The sequence below is a fragment of the Podarcis filfolensis genome (genome assembly GCF_964270895.1).
Source record: "Podarcis filfolensis genome assembly, chromosome: 9".
NCBI classification, from domain to species: Eukaryota; Metazoa; Chordata; class Lepidosauria; order Squamata; family Lacertidae; genus Podarcis; species Podarcis filfolensis.
In genome coordinates this window covers 14440655-14464820 of record NC_139610.1, presented here as the reverse complement: position 1 = coordinate 14464820, position 24166 = coordinate 14440655, and the positions used below count along the sequence as shown (strand labels likewise).

General features: G+C 40.2%; 1 protein-coding gene and 1 long non-coding RNA gene across 5 annotated transcripts in view; one reads left to right on the top strand and one right to left on the bottom strand.

The window, feature by feature from the left end:
- The window catches only part of PCDH7 (protocadherin 7), a 410123-nt gene that overhangs the window by 9382 nt on the left and 376575 nt on the right, over positions 1-24166 (bottom strand). The gene's annotated exons all lie outside the window — the stretch shown is intronic.
- LOC310770371 lies at positions 3-15745 on the top strand. Its single transcript, XR_014552120.1, has 3 exons — positions 3-383; positions 13674-13763; positions 15326-15745. It is a non-coding gene; the product is annotated as an uncharacterized lncRNA (long non-coding RNA).

The window sequence follows — 24166 nt, the reverse complement described above, 5'->3', positions numbered from 1 at the left end:
AATTGTTATTGAATAGGACGTCCCTATTTTCATCAGAGAAATGTTGGAGGGTATGGGAGAGAGAGACATTAGCTCAGACTCTAGGTTCATTCATCTATACTTGTGGCTTGACAGTACTTTAAGTTCCTGCTGCTGCTTCATCTTTTTCCTTTTCTTTTGGAAGTTTGGCTTTCCAGGGGCTTTTGAATTCAGATTTTTTGCTGAGACACTGACAGCTTTGTTCTTCTTCCTCAGTGATGGATAACAGATATATTGACATTTGTCAGCCCTTCTAGTCTTAAACCGCTGTGGCTAGGGAGTGGTATACAGTATGCCGAGAACATAACAGGAAAGCACTGCTGTTCATCATAGTAAACCTGGAATTACTTTCAGACTCCCCAAAGGTAAGAAGCAGGGATAATAATTTATTACTCAGGCACACATGATGCTCTTTGATTTTTAAGCAGGCAAATCCTCTTAGTGATTTTTTGAGAACAAGGCAAAACACATCCCTGCCATTACCCCGCCTCTTAATAAGCTTGGTGATGGAGTCTATAATTCATTTTCAACTGATGACCATTTAGAAAACCTGGTTGATTGTGGTTGCTTATTACTGGCAATAGTACCACCAGGAGAAATCTTTTTAAAGTCACTCACTCCTGGGAGAACTCCCAGCAATTCCACATCTTAAGCTAATATTGCAAGGTCAGAATTTGAAGGACCACACATGTGCATGTGGGGAGCTTTTCAGCTTTCAATCTTTAACCTCCTGTGCCTCTTGAATAGCTGTTCCTGAAGGCCAGGAGAACCTTTGGGGTAGTACAGTAGGACCTCTATTTACGACTGCCTCTACTTGGACCCAATCCAAGTTGCGACCGTGGAAAACCTGGAAGTAAATACCAGGTTTGCTGCAATTCGTACATGCGCAGAAGCGGCTTCTTCCGTTTGCGCACGCGCAGAAGTGGCTGCTGCCATCTGCACATGCACAGAACGGCGCTTCTACCAGCAACCTGGATTGACTTACGGACAGATCACATCTGTAAATAGAGGTTTCTCTGTATTCCATTTGGAGGGAGAAAGTGCCAGTAGAAGAAGCTAGCAGTAAATCCATGCACACACATAGAATCATAGAGTTGTAGCATCGGTAGGGACCCTGAATGCAGGAATATGCAGTCATCCCATATGGGATCAAAGCTGCAACCTTGGTGTCATCAGCAGCACATCTAACCAACTGAGCTATACATGCACACTTGTATGTATGCATGCACGCACGCGCGCACACACACATTGTGTGCATGCAGAAGAGTTTTGTGAACATTCTCGGGCTTCTCTGTAGCCTGGCCCAAATCTCACCCTTTCTTCCCTTCTTTTGGAATGATGGGTGGCATTTGTAAGCTGAATTTGGCAGCTTACAAACTGCTAGTGAGAAGAGGCAAGGGTGGGGAATCTTCTTTAGCACAAAGGCCACCTTCTCTTCCCAGCAGCATTCCAGGGGCTACATGTGAGTTGTAGGTCATAGTGTCTCCAGCCAGGCCACCCCTTGGAGTTGGCTTTCCAAGAGCTGGCCTGCTAGGTCATAGCTGACCCTCTCAAAGGGGCCATGTGACACGTATTGAGTTGCTAGTATGCACATTACAGGGGGTAGAAGTAAAAGTGAGCTGAGCAATAAATGTGAATGTTACCTTTGCATGGTAGACTAGTTTCTACACCAACCCATACTCATATCTCTTCCTTCCGGGCAAACAAGACTTGAAGAGTGTGTAAACAGGGCTGATGAGGGATGTGGTTCAGGACTGTGTGTAGCTTTGGGAGAATCATGAGGGGCAGACAGAGAGGTCTGGAGGGCCACATGTGGCCCCCAGCCTAGAGGTCCTTCATCCCTGTTGTTATAGAGATGGGAAAGGGTACAGATCAGTTATAGTGGGAAGCGGACATTGCTAAGACAAGGATCATAGAAGACTACCAGGACTCAGAGAAGGCTATAGATTTCTAACAAGAAGCCAGCTCTGCTCTGAGGACATCTGTGGCTTAAGTCCACCTGTGGTTGGTTACTTTGACACTTCTTTCTTTTCTTTTCTTTTGACAAATGTTAGGTTGATTCCCCCACTTTTGAAGCCATAACTGCTCTCTTCTGCTCCCCTCTTTCCCCAAAGCCATTCAAGCAAAACTGTCAGATAGTAAGTTCAAAGCTATCCTTTGGGGCTGAAGTTCTCTTCGCAGCTATAATACATCATCTCAAAATATCACAGTTGTCTTTCAGGTTCCACCTCATCTATATTTAGGTCCTGAACCAGCAAAATAACCTAAATGTGTGATCTAACTAGTAGATCAAAAAGGCATGATAGAGAGACGGAATTCTGAGCAGTGCTAAGAAGCTCTGGAGGTGAAACGGCCTGAAACTAATGGTGCAAAAGCTGCTATAGAGAAAACCTAGAGGAAAGGTAAGCCAAGGAGAAACAACAAATGCCAGTTTGTGGCATGTATGCTACATCACTACAGTGCTTGAGATCTAACCAATTTCTTGGTTCCAAGATTGAAAGATGCTCCTCTGGAAGCCTAGGTTGCCCTAGCAACCACTTGTAATTGTTCCCAGCCATATGGTACAGATAAAGATAAGTAGGAAAGACTGAATCTCCATGATTATGAAATCAAGTGATTGGTGTGAGGTGTCTGGACCTGGGTTGCAAACTAGGTGCCAATATTACTCTCAGTCTACATCATGCTCATTCATGGCCATCTCTGAATCCTTTCCCATTTTGTTGTTGTTGTTTACATCCGTTCTGTTCATTATGTAGAGAGACCGTGATTGAATTCTGGAATTCTTCAGAATGAAGGTGGTTGTGCCATTAAAAAGCATAAAATAAAAAATGCTCCTTTGCTTAGAAAGCTCTAATCCATCAGAGATAGGACCATCTCTCTCTCTCTCTCTCTCTCTCTCTCTCTCTCTCTCTCTCTCTCACACACACACACACACACACACACACAAGTGCTAGCTTATTCCAAATGAGAGGATTTTATGTGGGCCAGGGTTGAAAAAGATTGCCTCCTCCCCCCTTCTGTAGTTTGAAGTGCTAAACTCCAGAAACCTATCATCATATTCTGTGCAATGTACAGATCAGCTCTAAGTTTCATTAATAGGCCTACTCATGCAGGACCACTTACCAACTTGAATTTAACCATAAGCATTAGAATTTACTGCAGCCTTCACTTAGGTTCACACTGAATGCAGTACAAACTATGAAGATGTCAGAATACTTTTAAAAGGGCATCCTTGAGGAAGAGGTAAGATGATTCAAGCACAATGCAAGCAAGTTTGTATTTAAGTGTGTTGTAGCACTGAGGTCCCCTTCTGAATAACCAATACAATGACATACCATGGAGCTTGTACAGACATGTTCACCCTTAAATTAATGCAATACGCTTTCCATTGTTCACGTTCCTAATTCAATTTTGAATTCTTAATGATGCTTAGGATTAGATTTCATGCAATCTACCCATCCAAACCAGTTTCATCTTCTAGGTAATTAAATATCCCCCTTCTGATTACCAGTTCTAATTGAAGGAATGAAAATCGCCACTGTTGTACAGTGTGTCTTGCTTCTAACTACTGTACTATCCAGCCACAGTGAAAACTAACAAGAGTTTGGACTTCAGTTTCAACAAAATCAGAATATTCTATGTGATTAAGAGCAGAGGGCCTTCCCCAGGCCACTCACATTACAATACCTGGATACTGCACATTTTATATAAGCCAAAAGTGTATATTGCATAATTCAATAGCACTGAAAAAGTGTATGTTTCAAAAGTGATGATTATCTTAAATAAAAGTAGGGGGGCCACTAGGTGGTGCATCGGAAGATGGCTGACAATAACATCTCTCCGACCCACACGAGGTAATTTGGAGGCTATGATGGGGGTAATTAGCCTCCTTAACCCCCCCAGGATTGTGGGGGGAACGGCCCTTGCCTGCTGTGCCCTATACCACCCCCGAATTTGTGGGGGTGGGGGCACTAGGCACAAAGCCCTCCTGTGGGATTTCGGCACTCCTGGACGCCGTCCCTGATTCGCGCCGCTAGTTGCAAGCATCTTCAAAAGAAACAATTTGGATGAGATAAATTGCACATGCTTCAAGGAAAAAGGGGAGTAAAGACTGCTGACAGAAGAGATCTCTGATAACAAGACAAGAATAAAATATGAGAAGATACGTCAAGATACGGTATGACTGAGGGGGGAGGGGAAAAAAACCCTGCCTTTCTTTTTATTATGTGATTTAACAAGAATCCCCTCCCCTAATGAGTCAGAAACTAAGGACTTAAGCTGTGGATTTAAGGCTGTGTGGAGATAAACTTTCGAACCAAAGCAATGTTTCAAGATGAAGCTGGAAAGCTAAGAGTTTTGTAATGACGCAGTTAAAAATGCCGTCGCCATTTTGGGAGGCATTGTTGGAGCTCTTGGGTCTGGGAGGAGAAAGAGAGAAATAGAGTTGTTTACATATTGTGGATCAACTTCTTGGTGGGACTTAAGAGCGACAAATGCCAAATTTATGATGGAAAGAGCGATGTTATCTACGAAGGAGATATATGGAAACCATCTGGACTTAGTGGAGGAACAGGAAATCCACACAGGATTATTATTTTGCTTATCGGCTTAAGGAGACTAATAGAAGAGATCGTAAAGGAAATTTAGAAATTATATGAACAAGATATGATGTGGAAACACCAAGATAAGACTGGATAGAATTATGAATTTTGTTTGGACTGATTGGGACTGATTTGGACATTAACGCAGTAATAAGAAGATGATCTGAATCCCCCTTTGGATCTTGAAGTATGGGTTCCCCCAACAAAATTTAAAAATTTGGCTTTGTAATTCGGAATTTATGTGATGTGATTTAATTTGATGTGATTGGCCAGTTAATAAAAATTATTTTTTTTTAAAAAAAATATTAAATAAAAGTAGCTTTTTTCCAGTCTCATTCTTATGCATGCCCTTTGTTTTGTTTTGTTCTAATAGAGAAATCATTTCCAAACTTAGACACTTCATTGGAGACCACACTGCTAGCTGACAAGCTTAATTGGACAAGATGTGTCACTATGCCTGTCAGCAGTCAGTAAATCGTCAAGAAAGATTAACATTCCAATATTTGTTGCTGACCTTAAAACTCAAATAAATACCTTTCAAACATGCTCGCGCAGAGGATACCTTAGCACTAAATTGGCAGAACCCAGTGGTATATGTTTGCTTGTTCCAATTTGGTATTCTTTCTTTCAAGACTGCTCTGTTTTAACCCTTAAAAACACCTCTGAGTTGGTTGGGTATGCTAATGAAAACACAGTTCAGAAACTGAGCTGGGCAACTTGTATTTCCTCATATTGCACAGAAATTCTCCCATCTATGAGGATTTGCATAGAATTTTCTCAAAGGCACATGTGAGAGGTAGGCTTCTCAAACCCATTTGATTTGCAGAAATAACTATGTACTGAACTTTATCTTTTATCACTGAAAATCTTAAGAGACCCCCACCACCACCACCACCAAAAAGAAAAAGTAGAAGAAAAAACTCTATTGGCCTTTGACTCTAGAACCACTTTTGGACAGAGGTATCGTACTATTTCATGTTTCCAGAGTGGTTGCCTCATTATAGGCCTTAGTAAGCTACTAATTAACAGCACTCCTACAAAACCTTAGACATTTCTGGCACAGAGGCACAGGAACAAAATTTGCTGATGACATGCATAAAATAGAAAATGTCAGAAATATTCGACATAAAGCAAAAGACTAAATTAAAGGAAATTTGAACACCTTAACTCCCTATGGGGGTTGGGATCTGATTCCTGGTACATCATAAATCCCTTTCCAGGGCCAGCCTATTATCACTGTTGCTTGAGATGCAACAGTAGAGGGCTACGCTATTCATTAACACTGCTGGAGAATTTACTACATCCCACACAAGCAGAAGAGATGAAGCAAAGGGGGCAGTGATGTATTATGTAAATCATGGACCAAATCTCTTAACTCATTGTGGACTAGTGTTCACCCCCTTTTCAATTCCATATTCTCTTTTGTAATCTTCTAAGTTACCATCAGATATATACCAGTACTCAAGCATAATTCAGTCTCCAGAAAAGCTTCTTCCAGACAAATCACCTCGAACGGCATTTAAGCTGTCATAGTATAAAGAAACTGTTCTTTTAATTATTATTTCTAGAATGTATACACTGCTTAATTGCAGGTGTTTCTAAACAGTGTACAGGGGATTCAGTACAATAAGACTATGTTGAAACTATAAAATCAGGATTCATTTAAAAAGCCTGCCAAATAATAATAATAACAACAACAGAGAGTCTACAGCAGGCATAGTCAAACTCGCCCCTCCAGATGTTTTGGGACTACAACTCCCATCATCCCTAGCTAACAGGGCCAGTGGTCAGGGATGATGGGAGCTGTAGTCCCAAAACATCTGGAGGGGTGAGTTTGCCTATGTCTGGTCGACAGGAAGCCCTGGAGGTTCAAAGTGAGGTGGCCTGTCTGACCTCATCTAGAAGGAAATTTCATAAAATTGGGCTTACAATATGAGCCATGCATTTGCTCCATGGAGAACCACTAATGGTGATGCCCCCCAAGACCTCAGTGATCAAGCAGGGTTATAAGGGATCAAATGGACCTTGAGGTATCCTGTGCCCAAGTTGTTAACGATCTGGGTCATACAAGCACCTTGAATCTGGGCAGCCAGTAAAAGCTTTTGAGCACTGGAGTGTTATGTGCTGGTGATAAGTCTGTCTCCATGAACAGTTTAGCCACAGCGCTTTGCACCAGCTGCATGCTCTGGAGCAGGACCAAGGATAGCTCCGCATAGAACACATTACAATAATCAGATCTTCTTGAGAGTACCAATGCATGAATCACTGTGGCCTGAATAACTTTACGCGTTGACTAACTTGATAGAGAAACCCGCAGAGAACCTCTTCTTTATGCCAGAGTGCTAGTTTCACCTGTTCAGTAACCTGTTAATGATTAGAGGCTGAATAATTTCCCCCGAAGAACAAGACGGATGTGCAAAACACACCAGGAAATTTGACAATTAGCTAATAATTTTTCTTCCACTGTTTAGCCTGCTCTTTTCTACATGCTTCCATGTAGTTTGGCCCTACTTTCAAGTCAACACAAATTGGGTTAGTTGTGTCTGTGTAGGAGATAACGGCAGCTACCCTTAACAATATAGAGAATCCCTGCTTAAGATCCACAATGTGTGTTTGGAAAAGTTGTCTGATGTGGTTAGTGGCCCCCAACACCTTTGGATGTTGAAGATCATCATTATCTTAATCTTTTACTCACTTTACACACTGAATATATATATATATATATATATATATATATATATATACACACACACACACTACACACACACACACACACACACACACACATATATATATATATATATATATATATATATATATATATATATATACACATACACACATATATATATAGTCCAGTGCCGAGGGCCTTCTGGCAGTTCCCTTGCTGTGAGAAGCCAAGTTACAGGGAACCAGGCAAAGGGCCTTCTCTGTAGTGGTACCTGCCCTGTGGAACGCCCTCCCACCAGATGTCAAAGAGAAAAACAACTACCAGACTTTTAGAAGACAACTGAAGACAGCTCTGTTTAGGGAAGCTTTTAATGTTTAATAGACTATTGTATTTTAATATTTTGTTGGAAGCCGCCCAGAGTGGCTGGGGAAACCCAGCCAGATGGGCGGGGTATAAATTATTAATATTATTGTTGTTGTTATTATTTGATTTAACAATACAAAATACATACATTAAAAAACTACCAAAAAAAGTAAAACAATGTCCAATACAAAATACCGAAAATGCTCATCTAATAGCATGATAAAAAGGACAAGCCCTACTCCACCCCACAAAAAAAAGATGGAGACCACTATAGACGTCATCTTAGCTAACCAAACCCAGATTGAACTAAAAAGTATTGCCTGGCATGTAAACACTGATAATGAAGGCATTATATGTGTCTTCCATGGGATAGCATTCCACAGGGGGACACCTGAGATTAGGGGAGATATATCTTCCACATTTGAGGAAGGACGCAGAGTCTACCAGTGTGACATCAGGACATGCACAGAACCCAAACTTTTCATTTCAGAAATTCTCTGAAAAACTCATAAAAAACAAGCCAAAAACAACAGCAGCAGCATTTTCCTCCTTTCAGCATCCAAGATAAAATAAAAATAAAAGAATTGTAGAGTTGGAAGGTACCCAAGGGATCATCTAGTCTAACCCCCTGAAAAGTAGGAATCAAAACCAAATTATCCCCAATTTAATCAGAATTTAAACTAGGGGGAGGGACTTGTTGGAAGCAGATCCACACATATTTTCTGAAATACTCCGAAATTGCACATGGCTCAGATTAACCTGCCCTGCCGCACCCCAAATCTGCTTCATCTTTCCACGAATGAATGGAGAGAAATAATTCATAGGGAATCTGTTGAAGCATATAACACAAGCTGTCTACCACTTCTCCTCCTAATTCTCCAATTCCCCAAAATAAATGTAAAATGATTGAGCAAAAAATAGAAATTATAGAAAGCAGCATCCCCTAGGCAAGATTCTCTGGAGGCAGCCATCCAACTAAGACTGAAACTACTGCAAAGCACTGCTACCCATTCAGACAGCTACTCCAGGAGGAAACCATAGTCAATAGTATTGAAAGCCACTGAGAGATCAAGGAGAAGCAGCAGGGTCACACTCCCCCTGTCTCTCTCCAAACAGGTCATTATATATGGCAACCAAGGCACCAGGATTGGAATGCATCTAGAAAATTGGCCTTGAAGAGAGCCAAAAGATAGCGACTACACACTCAAGAACCTTGTTCAGAGAAGAACATTGTGAAGAGAGGACCATCTATTTTTAGTAATCCAGATTACAATTTGCAGGTGGGAAGTCAAAGACATTTATAGGTGGAAGGACGTTTTTCTTTAGAGCAATGACACAAAGAATAAAATATTCGAAATTTAAGGAAATGAGTGCTCTAATTGGTTACAGAGACTTCAAGTAAAGTTGTTTAACAAACACGGATCCTTAAGAACACCAATTATTTGTATCTGAGAACCGTTGTCTCCAAACAATGGTTCAATCAAAGGGAATTATTTCTCATACAGTTTAAAAACTGACATGGGAATCAGTTCTTGAGATAATTTTATCAGATGATAAAAGGAACTCTGTAAGGGCTAAACTTCCACATAAATCTATTCTGCCAACAATCTGAGCGTCTTCTTTTAAATTTGTACCACAACACACCTGAGAGATTATATTGTATCAATAATAGCTTCTCACCCTTGTATTGGAGAAGTTGCAATATAAAGGCCATTTTATTCCAAATGTGCCTCAGTTAAAAACTTTTAGCCCCAAGTTTTTGGACTCAACTAGATTTCTCTCTTTATTTCCAGATAATCAAAATCATACTTTCTGTAAATAAATGGTCCTCTTCATGCTTGCAGCCGCAAGGATGCTGATAGCATGTAAATAAATAAATATGAAAATCAGCATCTGGCAGCATAGTAAATGGTTAGATCAGCAGGGCTTGGCAGATTGTCTCTCTTTGTTAACCTCCTGAACAGATGAATATATGATGTTAATTTTTCAGCTAGTACAATTTCATGGATACATGATTCCCACTCATTGCGTACATGAGGGATGGGTCAACCAGACTTCAGCCCACTGACTGCACAAGCTTCCTTTTGGAGTGCATAGAAATAAAAACATATGAAACCCATTTATGTAAGGAATATTTGACAATGATGAGAAATAATAGTGCAGGCACAAGATCAAATGTTATAAAGGATCTAGTTTGCAATACAGTGGTACCTTGGTTTGCAAGCAGTCTGGTTTGCATATGTTTTGGATCACAAACACACCAAACTCGGAAGTGCGTGTCCCGGTTTACAGACTTTTTTTGGATTATAACCCTTTTTTTATTATTACGAACAATTTTTTTTGGAGGCCTCATTGGTGAAAGCGTGCCTTGGGTTACAACCTGTTTTGCTTTACAAACAGACCTCTGGAACAGATTATGGTTGTTAACCAAGGTACCACTGTATGTTGTTATTGTTACCTTTTAATATTATACATGTTAGGAGTGAGTAGCCTTTGATCCTCCAGATGTTGTTGGACTATAACTACCATCATCCACAACAATTGGCTCTCCTGGCTGGAGTCCATCACTCTCTGAAGGGGCAAAGGTTAGCCATACACAGAAAATGTAATAAAAAGAGAGTTGTGACAGTGGAGAAAAAAAGGAATTTTTGTTTGGGGCTACCCCTTTGTTTACAATGGATGGATGGTCATTTTTGTGGTCAAAGGCCTCATTACCTCAGGGGTAATCTGACAGGGACCACATGCTAGTAGTGGACAGGACCAGACCTAAAAGTTTTGCACTCTCTCCCCCCCTCTCTTGTTCTCTTTCAGGCACCCCATTTGTCACATACTCTATCTCTCCATTTTCCTCCCTGTTCAGAAAATAGGGATGTCCTGATGAAAATAGGGATGTCCTGAGGAAAAGCGGGACATTCTGGGATCAAATCAGAAACCTGGACAGCTTCTCTAAATCTGGGATTGTCCCTTGAAAACAGGGATACTTGGAGGGTCTGCACATGGCTGTAAGGCCATAGGTTGTCCACTTTCAATTGAATATATCCCCCCAATCTTTTCTAATCTAATCTCTGGCACCTGCAGTTAAAAATGATCTCCAGTTACAGTGTTGGGAAAAGGACCTCTGACTTTGTCTTCCAAAGTAGATAGCATTATGCTAAGCCAACTGCCACAGCAAATCACATCTTCATGAATTCATATGGAAAACATTGCACCATTGTTGAATACTCCACTTGGTAATTTTTATTTTTAATTAATGAGAGAGAAAAAATAATTGTGAAATTTAGGGGAAATTATCATTTCTCAGACAATGTAAGGGAGGTAAGACCAAATCCTTTAGGCTGTATTTTCGCACCAGTGAGCCAGATGGGAATACAGCCATGTCTCTCCCCCACCCGGTCCCACCACTTTGCTGAATCGCAATTATATGAGCTTGCTGATACTATTTCTTTTCTGTTTCTCTTGATTGCTTTGCATAGCAGCATGCAAATGAACATGGTTGTTTATATGCACGCACATGTTTATGCAATTTTGGGATGGCTTTAGCTTTAGGGCTAGAATGATTGCTTGTTATCACTAAAGCAAGGCTCCTAACATAGTGAGGAGATTGTAAAGTTCACATTAACCTAGAACTAAGTCACTGAATAATACACACACACACACACACACACACACACACACACACATATATATATATACCAAAGAATACAGTGATTTATGGACCTAAAAGCTATATTGCAACAACACCAACCACTTAACATCACAATTTTCCCAACTTCGCTGTGTAGTCATAAACAAACAAATAAAAATTGTATGAGAATATGTTCACTGTGGTAACATTGCTGGCCTTCCTAATCCCTCACTATTGTATGCATTAGAAATTTAAATAAAGGAGGAAAATGAAAAGGGAATATGTGCAAAATTGTCACTATACAGAATTGTCCCAGATTCCTGGGTTCTGAATTAGCTCTACTTGTTTGCAGAGTAGCACTGATGCATTTCTTTCTTTCTTTCTTTCTTTCTTTCTTTCTTTCTTTCTTTCTTTTTCTTTCTTTCTTTTCTCTTTCTCTCTCTCTCTCTCTCTCCCTCTCTCTCTCTCTCTCTCATTTTCATTTCCAGACTTTGTTCAGGCCACTGTGCTGCAGTTTTCAATTCACATCCCCCCCAACTCTTTGCCAATATGCAGAAGTGCATATGTGCACTGATTAAAACACTTCCCAAAAGGAATCTTGATGCAATCACATCAAGATTCCTTTTTGCTCAGTGTTTTAATAATTATGCATAGGCACCCCTGCACAATGGTAACCTGCCTGAAACATACATACACATACAGAGAGAGAGAGAGAGAGAGAGAGAGAGAGAGAGAGAGCTGTGACAATTTCTGCATGCACCAGCTCAAAAAAATAATTATAAAATTATCCACGTTCTCCAAGTAGGGAAATTATTATGTGGAGAAGAGTTATTGCACATTTATTTACATAATGGAAACAAGTGGTTTTCTTCTCTAAGTACCTAGCAAATTTGTCACATCAGGCATCTTAGGGATTCAAAATCCAATTTACAAGTGAAGTTGTTGACAACCCACATCCCACTCTGCTGAATAGCTTAAGGGTGCAACGACAGCAAAAAAGTATAACTTCATTGTCAACTATAGTGCTATACAACAGGCACTAGTACACGTATTCTAGTACATGTTTAGCACATGCTTGGTCATCTCAGTGGTGAGATTTATGTCATTTGTATTCCAGCCATCATGTGTTTTGCTTCATGGTCTTCAATTCCACTGAAAACCATGAGGCAGCACAGGCTCCATGACATCGAAGAAGGCACTTAGGGGTGACTGAGTTGATGGCTCCATCTTATCCCACCATTCTATACTGACCACCAATAGGTTACCCAGCTTTTCTGTCCAGAAAATCTCCCAGAGCATTCAGGAATCTATCAGATTCTATAAACCTCTGGGAGCATGCCATCTTGTTGGTCTGACACGCATATAGGAGGAAAAAGTCATCGTCAGATCAAACCTTACCAAGAAATGGTCTGACCGTGGCAATGGGCTTATTCCTACCCTTGTCCCCTGCCCCATATAAAAACACAGACCTTCCACTCCATGCTCCATTGCAAAGTTCAAATGATAAGGATGTTCTGCCCTTTTGGTTGGACCAGTGATTTACTGAGACAGCCCCATGATATTAATGGAGGCAATGAAGTCCTCTCAGGGCAGCCTCGGCATGAGTGTTGAAATCCACAGTAGCTCTGTGGTTCCCCAATATTATCCCCAAGAGCAGGTGTTTTGAGACTACTTTATCCTTGACCACTGGTCCTGCTAGCTAGGGATCATGGGAGTTGTAGGCCAAAAACATCTGGAGGGCCGAGGTTGAGGAAGCCTGCCGAAGAGCATCTCAGCCAGCAGATAGAGGAAGTCTGCTCAATTTTACACCACACAAGCTTACCACACACTGAAATGAAATTAGGGACATTGGCTAATTGGTAATGGGGGGGGGGATTAGTTCACACATGGATCCCATGCCACACATTTCATTGTTGCCATACCCCCACCACACAGTGCCTGCAGAAGCCCACTTTCTTCATGGCTGGCTTTGTCAACCTAGAGTGCTCTCATGTGGGGTGGTATGCAAGCAAAAGAAAAAGACAAAAGGACACAAGCTCACAGCAAAGGCCTCCAAGAGAAGACAGATCTATAACACCCCCTTGGTTCCCAGCTCCCCTTAGGGGGCCTTTCCTCTCCCCAAAGCTATTTGTAGCTCCACGGCAGTTCCTTTTATATATTCCTTCCCTCAGCATTTGAGCCTGTCAAATAATCCGTTTGCTATCCCAGGTGTGTTTACTGTTGCCATGGCACATATTTCCACTAGCTTCCCCTGAGTCACAGTGCCCATCAATACCTCCCAGCCCTTAGAATCACTTTCACCTCTATCCCCTGACTTCCCCAGAGCAGTAATGTCTCTGCATCACACATCAGAATTACAGGTCTTCTTGGATTAATTTCTCTTATTCTTTTACAGAAAAACCACTGTGTCTATTTTTGTCTTATCTTGGTTGAAATGAGCAGTCTTACACTATCCTGTTTCAGTTCCACCAGCATTCAGTCGCAGGTATATTTCTTCCCATTTTATGCAGAATACTTGAAAGAATACACCAAAAGTCTGCATTTCTATCATATACCTTTCCACCTGCACTTTTAACACAGAAGACACATTTTAATACCGTTTGATGCGTTTTCTCACATATTTTGTACCGTATTTTCCCATGTATGAGACTACCCCTATTTTTTGGAACCCAAAATTGAGAAATCAATACTTTAAACATCAGACAGAACAACTCTGAGATTTTTTGGGGGAGGTCACCCAAAGTTGTTGAGCTTTGTTGAGGGAAGTTGGTCAGAGTTAGGGTTGCCATATTTCAAGAGCCCAAGCCCAGACATTCACCATCCGTGTATAAGACGACCCCCATTTTTGACCACATTTTTAAAGCAAAAAAAATCATCTTATAAACAAAAAAATACGGTACTTTTGTGTGCACCTTTTCCACACCAAAACTACATCATGAAATCCAGAGATGTGCATAACCTGACTGAGAGCTGAATCTGATTGGCAAGCAAGTCTGGGAGCACTGGGTGGGATCAGTCTGCCACAAGAAGCACATCAAATGAATTCCTCTATCTCAGTTTACTGAAAAAACCATGGCAAGTTTTTACTTCATCTTCCATTATTAAACATACCATCATATGAGATGCTCTCCAGTGAAACCTTAGAGAGTTCTCAAAGGGCCTCCATTGATATTAGTCTGCAGATGTTCCAGACCCAAAGGTGGCGATAGTCTTAGTGTTATGGAGTAGAGATTTGACAATGCCTTTTCCTACTGCACACTAAGCATAACATGTGATAGCTATGTTTCACATGAAGGTCCTTGTGAGAGACAGCCTGATTCACACCAACTTCCTGCTCTCTGTTTTTTTTTCCAAAGTAACAACAGCACACAGAGTGTAACAAGGACTGAGAGATTGTTTTTCATTTAATCTCACTGTAAACAAGTGGTACAGTGACAATAAAGTATTTCTATTTCTATTAATAAATAGACCTCCACATGAAGCACTTGTTTTGCAAATTACACCATGTCAGGGGTAAGGCAAACTCTCATCCCACCATATGTCTGACCAGGCATAGGCAAACTCGGCCCTCCAGATGTTTTGAGACCACAACTCCCATCATCCCTGACCACTGGTCCTGTTAGCTAGGTATAGTGGGAGTTGTAGTCACAAATCATCTGGAGGGCCAAGTTTGCCTATGCCTGTGTTTGACTTTCCCTGCTTGGAGAAGTATTTGACTTTGAACAGGGCTTCAGTCACAAGCAAAGAACTTTGGTCCTGCACAGTAAATGGAAGTATGGATGTCAAGCTGTGTTGAAAAGCACAATGGCACCCTTAAAATCTCTGTAGCTCAGGCCATGCTACAAGGAAAGGACAAATTAGGGTGTTCAAGCTATCATGATGTTCCTGGAAATCCATGTTTCTTAATTGCAGCAATGCAGTGCACAGCACCCAGTTAGCACTGTGGCATTATTCTGACAAGTCAAGACACTATTAAAATGCTAAAGACATGTTTGAAAGCTAAAGACACGTTTGAAAGCATTGGCGACTTCTTCCCTATCACCTCAGGCAAAACATTGTTAAACGGCAACTGAACATATCTCAAGAAGCATTTCCTGCCCCAAGGCTTGGACCGCTGTCATTCTGAATGTGGCATTATCGAATACGGGAGAGATAGCGCATGCCAGCTCTAACACAGTCTCGCTGAATAAAGTCAAACACAAATCTGCTACCGGATATGTACAAATTGCATGGCAGTCAAAAGCACTGGGCTTCTGCTTAAAAAGAAAACAGATTGGAAATAGAAAAGGACCTGGAATTGTGTCTGTGTGGAAAGGAAGGTGGGAGGCAAATGTCACACAGGCTTTTTATCTGAACAGCCAAGAGAATGTCCAAAACCTTTGGTTAATCAGAAGTTGAGATAAAAGGCTATTTACATAGGATTACACAGGGAGGCAGACATATGGGGGAAAGGAGGACAGTCTCAAGGGCATTTATAAGGTCATCCCCGCTCTCTCCTAACACTTAGCATTACCTGGGATGGGCCCTACCATTGGACAGATTGTGGATACCATTTAAGGGTGGATGGGAAAATCTAAGCCAAAACAGTTGGGGAATTTCCAGCCCACAGGGTAAAATCCCCCCCAAACCTTATCAGCGTCAACAACTTCATTCCAAAAAAAGCTCAATAACTTTGGGGTAAAAAGCTGAACAACTTCAATCCTAAAAAAAAGGTCAAAAACTTTGGTCCGCCCTTTGGTCAGCCCCCATGGCCCTTCACTTCTTCAAATCTGGCCCTCTTTGAAAAAAGTTTGGACACCACTGTGCCCACTTGCCCAACACATGTCATATGTAACGTAAGGTTATTAGTGTATGCATCCCTAGAAGCTATGGGAAGCAGAGTGAAGGAAAGGTAGGATCAGGTGTCATTATTTCTTAGGAGCAGCTATGTTCCATATTGCACATCAATCTCTCTAAGTTTGGCCAGCGACTGTGTTCCACAAAGCAAAACCCACCATGAACTGACCACAGACATTTTGTAATTTTCTTCTTTGGAGTTTGTGACATGGCACCAGCTTTTCAAAAATGTTGACGCCCATTTTACTTCACTCGCAGTTACTTTTATTTCCTTTATTTCATTTTTTTACCCTATTTTACCCACCTGAATAATGTGTTCCATGTGCTTCTTAGCTTGTTTCTTTAATGCTGGTCCTTGACCATAACAATAAAGATTTGCTTTGTTTTGAACAATCTTTTAGCTTCCCTTGGAGTTCTTCAGATGTTTCTGTGAAGGAGGAACCGTCATATTTCCACCTGATGTCAAGTTTGCTGGCAACTAAAATGGCAAGCTTTTCCTCTGGGAGCTATGCTTAAGCCCTCTCTAGTCCACTGTGTGAATCGGAGGATGTCATTTAAAAGCAGCTGTTTTGTTCTGCAATAAATAACCATAATGAGGCTTTGGCTCATGTTGTCTACTTTGCTCAAATGGCACTTCAAAACAGCAATCAGGTTTAAATGAGCCTCCCAATGGGTGCAACGTTGAAAAGTCCAGTTATAACGGGATTTGAAAACCCCATGAATCTTGCCATCCATGCATGAATCAAACAAATAACCTAGTCAAAGGAACAACTGAAACAAAAGAGTAGAAGAAATGTTAAGAACCATGGCCTCAGGGCCCAATGTGGGGATTTAATCGCCAGTGTTACACTCCAGCTGAGTTTGGAGATGGTACTTGTTCATTTAACCACCCCTGTTGCTGAATGAGCTTCTGATGTCTAATGCATTTCCTAGCTATCCTCACATTTCCCCAATTCCATACTTGTAAATCAAAGGAATTGGACTGGGGGTTTCCCCCCCTCCTTATTTGGGGAGGTCCTATGCCCTTTCTGGCCTTATTGCTCTTCTAGTGTACAAAACTACCCCAAGTCTTCATTCATCTCCTTGACATTTGATTGAGAATTATTTCCATTCTTAGCTTAATTAATGAGCTCAACTGGAGTCTTAGCCATTAACCTGCTGTTGGGCAGTTAAAGGAAGAATTATACTTTTATCTGTCGTAAAATTCTGGCTTATGAACACTCTTGAAGGAAAGGAAAGTACATTCGCTCTTGGCTTCCAGCTAGGCTCTGTTAAACTGATCATAAAGCTGCCTGGCTAATTAGCAAATGAATACAGAATGCTTCCTCATATATGTTAGCTATGTCCTTAGTAAAATAGCAGCAACCCACTGGGAGCCTTAAAACAATGTAAGAATAAGTTTTAGTATTTATGTGTTCAAAGAGTATACTTTGCTGATCAACTAAGCCTAATAGTCAAACACCTTCTGTGATCTTGAGGACCAAACCAATTGCCTTGGTCTGCGAGGAAATACAATAAGTAACAAAATGACCATCCAGCAGTAAGAATGTATATGGAAATGTGTTCATAAGCATATATGTAGCTGAGTGATGCTACAATTGGATACCTAGTTTCTTAAGAGTAGGCCCATCAAGCTCTGACTTTTGCATAGGATTGAGGTTGTCAGCTTGCATTTCTTAGTGCAGAAAGCATTGATCTGGTGGTATGTATAGATCTTTCCTATTCTACTTAATTCAAGAGGGTTCTGGAAGCTTCTCTGTGTGAAAAAAAAACAAGCAGAAGGTTCATGGATGTTTGAGTTATGCGTTCAGAGAAGCTGAGTACAGCTGGCTTAAACTGGTTCTCTTATCTCTTCTGTCAAGGTCATGCTGACTATAAAAGTAAGGCCAGAAGAAGCCTGGGTTTCACTTTCTCTTTCTGTCTCTTTTCCTTCTGGTGTGGTGTTCTGCACATAGTATGCTTAGTGTTAAGGTTTAGACTTATTATAAGTTAGTGTAAGTTTAAGTTAAGTCTGCTGCAACTGGATTTCTTATGGACAGTGCCAATGCTGAATGTATTGGATTTATGACCATGATGCTCATTTGCCTTCAGTAGTAGTAAAGCTCTGCTGGGTGAAATACAATTGCCTCTGGTCTTTTTTTTGGGGGGGGGGCGGAATCCTGCAACGTGTTTAAGTTTTTACTCTGCTAACTATACACTGGAGTTTACTCTGAATCAATATTGAGTAGAATTTCCATGACAGAGGTGACCATACATTTAAAATACTATTATACCACTTTAACAGTCATGGCTTCCCACAATAAAATCTGGGAATTGTAGTTTGTTAAGGGTGCTGAGAATTGGTGAGAAGCCCTTATTTCTACTCCCCCCCCCCGGTGGAATTCCCAGAGTTCCCTGGGAACAGGGATTGTTATGCCATCCTAGCTTTAAATCTATGGTGTGGGTGTGGCCTGTGTATTACGGTTTGGTCACTTTTTATGCTCCAATTCATTACTGACCCTATGCCTATAATGCATAGCAACTTTGCTTCTTGTCTGTTAGTTATGCATTAGTGAGAGATGAAGATGAGGACTGGTGCTATAACAGATTATATCAGAAAACCATTTCTTCATGAAACAGTGCTATTCTCTGGAATTCTTAAAGGAAAGGGGTATTGGAGGTAAGAAATCACAGCCTCTTCAAATGCATCTAACTTCCAACATATATATCTACATTAAACTAGGAAAGCAGTTTAAGATCATACATTTGAAACACATGGCTTCTCGCAAAGAACCCTGGGAATTGTAGCTTGTTCAAGGTGCTGGAAATTATAGCTCTGCGAGGAGTAAACTTTAGTTCCCAGGATTACTTGCATGAGCTTTAAATATATGTTTTAGCCTAAAACAAGGTGCTAGACAGTCAGGTTTGCAGAGATGCGTAGCATTAGCAACAATATCATTTAGAAGTTATGAGCAATATATTTATCATAATATTCAAATCAGATTAAGGGACATTGAAAAACAAAACACCGAATCAGCTGTAAATAAAATTTGCTCCCCCAAGTTATATGGTTTAAATACAACAGATTGCAGGGTCACTTATATTTCAAAATTTATGTTAGCCCAACTGAATGTTTCCCCCTCAGCTTTTGTCAAAGGCAAATATTTAAACATCCCCAGAAATGATAGACATTCTGGATGTTTTTTGAATGTGCCAGATACAGTAGAGCACATTCTTTTCTGCTATCCATTGTACAACCAGCTACACAAGTGTGTGCAATCATGGCACAATGAAAATATCATACTCTATTTGTCCGATATTAACCCAGAAGTAACTGCAAAGGATGGCTGAGTTTTTATCAATATTATCTCTCAGAGTGGTGAATGGCAGGAAGAAACTCCAGTGAAAATCCTCATTACATATTTTTTCATGGCTGTTTATTTGTATACATTTTAAAATTTTATATATGGATGTTTTATGATGGCCTATATTTGTGATGCCTAATAAAGGTTTGGCGAAGTAAAAGTAACAACAATATCATTGTCCATGAATGTTTTATTGCCCAGGTGTAATCTAACTTCTAAGCATATCATATGGTTGTTAATGACAGAGGTTTTATAGTACAGAAAACTCTCAATTTATGCTGGGATGACATTCTGGGATAGTGTGTAAAAGCAAACACACATATAATCAAAACACATTGGGTTCAATCGCAACTGGATATTATTGGATGCATGCCCCCATCTCACCTACTTTTGAGGGTTTTGTTTTGTTTTTTAAAAAATGTTGCCAAGCTCATAAAGCTGAATGCACACAAGTTAAATGTGTCTAAATTATGAGTTACCTATACTGTGTTCTGTACTGTTGTACCCCAGCCTGAAATCTGATTTGATAAAGAAATGTTTTAAAGAAAGAAACATAAATCAAATTGGATTTAAAAGACAAAGTAGCAATTTGGGGTAGGCTGGAACATAATGTTTAGCTGTTTTTAGCTATTTCATATAGATTTTAAGTGGGAAATCAAAGTGGGGTTTTTTTAAAAAAAAAGAAAGAAAAATTATGTAATTACCCCAAAAGCAAAGTCAAAATCTGCACTTCAAAGACCATCCTGCATCTCTAATTCTGCATTTTTATCTGTTGCCTGTAACAGACACCTCAGCCATTTCAAGACTTTGGAACAGCTATCTTTGACTTTGCTCTCAAATGGAAGAACAGAAGATCTAGCTGGGAAGGTGGGTGGCTTCCTGGAGATGAATTCCTAATCACTGTAGTCATTAGGACCACCCCAACAGGAAAGAAGTTGTGGTTTAGGTGACATCCTACCCAAGCTCTTGCAGCTGCTATAATGCTATATTAGTCAAGCTGTGGTTGAAAGTGATATGAACCTTTGCCAGATGCAGACCCAAATGAGGGTAAGAAGCCCAGAATGTGGCTAGGAATTGAAGACACCAGGCTACGCCGTTCATCTTGCAGATGAGAGTTATTTGAGGTTCCTAGAAACATCTGTCAAATAAAGACTGCTTATTTGTAGTAGCTCATTTGAATTAGTCTGCAAACTTAAGGAAATGTGATATTGGCTTATAAAAGTATTGGTTAATAATATTAGTAAATACTTATATTGGCATTAACAACAACAACTTTATGGCCATATACCAAGAAAAAATGGTCTTACGGCAACTTACGACAATGTGTATAGAACAAATAGAAAATACACAATAACAAATAAAATGAATTAAGTTAAATTAAAACTGTGTATTAAATGCAAAAAAAGTCATAGAATTCTCTTTATCCCTATAGCAGCAAGAAGATCACCATAAAATATCCCAACAACAAATACCACCAGCAGTAAATAACAACAACAACAACAACCAATGCCTTGGAAGCCCCAAAGCAGCACACAAAAATATTATCTGCAGCATCAAGTTATGTCTTGTGTGTATGAATAGCCAATCACAGATTTAATCTCATAAATACTTTTGTATCAACCAGTGGCGTAGCGTGGGTTGTCAGCACCCAGGGCAAGGCAAGTAATTTGAGCCCCCTAACCCGTGGATTTGCGCCCCCAACCCGTGGATTTGCGCCCCCTAACCCTAACCCCCAGATGTTGCGCCCTGTGCGGCCGGCCCCCCCTGTACCCCCACGCTACGCCACTGGTATCAACTCCCATGTAAGGTTTCTCAGTTGAGTCAGTTCACACGTTCTACTGGCAAGTCATCAATAACTGAGAAACAGCTGTGCATGCTTATCTGAACAAGACCACAATATCCCAGGGTAGTTCACACATGTAAGATTATGTGTCTTCTAATTAGAGATAAGGCTTTGCATTTTCTTTTCCTTTTTTCTTCCCAGAAATGAACCACAGCTGCTTTTCTCCACAGTCACTGGACCACAACACAATCCTATACATATAACAGTTGGAAAACCTGAAAAGAATCAATCAAAAACCAGACACTGAGGCGCCAGAGGAGTTTTCAAAAATGTCTCATCAGCATTTAACATTTTCTGCTGCAAACCAGGTCAGTTTGGTTCAGTTTATAAATAAAATCTGCAAAAACATCGCCGTTCCTCTCGGCTCAACAAAGCCTTTGCTGAAAATAATTTTGTGTAAAACAAATAATACATCACCACTTCTGGAATCTGAGGAGAACTAGCCATTAACATTTTAGTTTGGGTAAAAACATAACAGGAGGAGTCTGGAAAAATGTCAGCAAGGCTATCTCAACCAAGTGTTGTTCCCCCAACATGTCCATAAGGATTTCAGCTTTCTATTATAAAAAAATGAGCCATCCCTCAAAGCAGTACATTTTTCATCACTTCTCTCGGATGGGAGTGGACACAAAGATTTGCAACACCTTCTTGTTCCAAGGCAAATAGTAGCTTAGTCCAAATGGCCATGAGCAAAGGCAGTGAAATCCTTGCTAATGTGTCTTAAATTCCCTTCAAATTGGGGAGAAAGTTAAGAAACCTCTCCATGCCCTGCATGCTAACGATCCTCTAAATAATGCACAGCGCAAGAGGAACTGTATGTGATACTTGAAGAGGGAAGACAAATATCTTGAGACTTCTTGTCTTTTTAAGTAACTGTCAAGAAAAAGTTGCTTTGCTGAATGAAAAGTAGCAATAACCTCAGGGATTTATTTAGCCTTCATGCCATGTTAAGATGCTTCATTTAGTTATGTGAAATCCTGCCGAGTTTTTTTCTTTTTTTTTAAAAAAAGGGGCTTAATTATCTGCCCATGATATACCTGTGCATCTGAGAAATACACAACGGGATTTAGTCTGAGCAAGAAACTTGAAGTTTATCGTCAGGTTTCAGAGGTTGCACAACTATGCAATGAAATGAAAAGTCATGTTGGAAGTAATTTATTCATGAATTAGAAGGCATTTTAGGCTAGGCACGTACTACGCCTGGAATGAATCTGCTCCCAAATATTCACATCAAAATCCTCTTCTCAACCCCCTTTGTGCCCTCACAGTTCCTCAAATGTTTTGGCACCTCCAAATTCACCTACATTATTTTGCTTTAGTCAAAAAAATCAGTGGCAGTCTGGTGCAGAAACTTTTTGGGTCATAGAAAAACCATGCCTGTCTTTTACACCTTGAGTAGATGTTCCTCAAAAAATTTTATTTTTAAAAAATACATTGATTCAAAAAAGCCCAAAGAAGTATGAATGGGATGTATGATTCCGTATGATGGTGGAAATGGCAGGGACCTCCGTTCATAAATGCCCGAATTGGACATTCAGCATACTTAGGTATAAGCCATTATGCAAATGAATGGAATCATACTGCTAAACTTTTCCTGGTATGCATGCGATCTTTCAGTCCATGTAAAGCCTTTCATGAGTTTAATGGCAAAAGATCAGAAGTGGGGACTCTCCTCTCCTTGTGGAGGTTCCCTGCACAGTTTAGAAACTTGCAGTTGCCACTCTGAGGTGTGGCTATGTCTAACTATGGCTCCATTCATATAGCAGTTTATTTCATTTTCATATTGTTTCCCTAACTGTTAATATCCACATTATATTTCAGCATTTACACGATGTAAAAACTACTTCCATAGCTATACTGGAATATTGCAAAACTATAGTGGAATATGGAGCATGTTAAGCACTCAATTTCCCCATTATTTGCAAACAGAACTTTGTTTTTTTCTGGAAGCACATAACATGGAAATGAGCACTATATTCTGTTAAAGTTCCAGAAATGAGGAATATAATGTGGAACATAACAGTTAGGGGAATGAAGCCAACATTAACCCCAAGTCAATTTTCCACTTAACAAGCACTTGACAACCGATAGAGAGGCATGCATTATGGAGGGTTAGCATTCAACTTAACCCCCTCCTGCAGTTGTAATTATGCAAGGCTTCTGTCCTGTCCATCTGTCAAATTTCTGTTCTCAGTTACGCACACACAGATCAACTGAGTTCAGAAACAGGCTATTAGATATTTATCTTGTTTGGAGAACTGTATTTCAAGAGTATGAAACAGATCTGATAAACTGATGGTTTTTATGTCAGCAAATCTGGTTGGATCTCAAGTAGACTTAAGAAGAAAATGCATGGATTTTTTTTTAAAAAAAAACCCTATAAGGTTCCTTTTATTGAAAATACTAAAATAGATAAATTAATAATGATGCAACTTAAGAATTTGTCAGCAGGGGCATCTCTCATGATTCCATTGATGCGCTTGGGGGGAAATGCACCAAAGGCTGAAATAAATGGCTTAAGATCAAAGAAATGTAACTTTTGAATGTGAATCACTTCCTACTTCCTGCGAACAAAATTTCCCCACACTTGTTGCTTGTGACATTTTAACAAAGAATCTTTTTGTTGCTTCTTGAAATCAAGGCTGTGAAGCCCATCTGGTTCTTAGGCACAAGACATGGGGAAGAGAAATAACCCTTTGGACACATGAATGCACATCTGGAAAAGTCTAGACTTCAATATCATAACATTGTAGTTCTTATTATTTAATTATTATTTTGTGCCCCAGCCATTTAAGACACCTAGATGAGATCTACAAATTGCTTATACAGTGGGACCTCGGGTTAAGCACTTATTTCGTTCTGGAG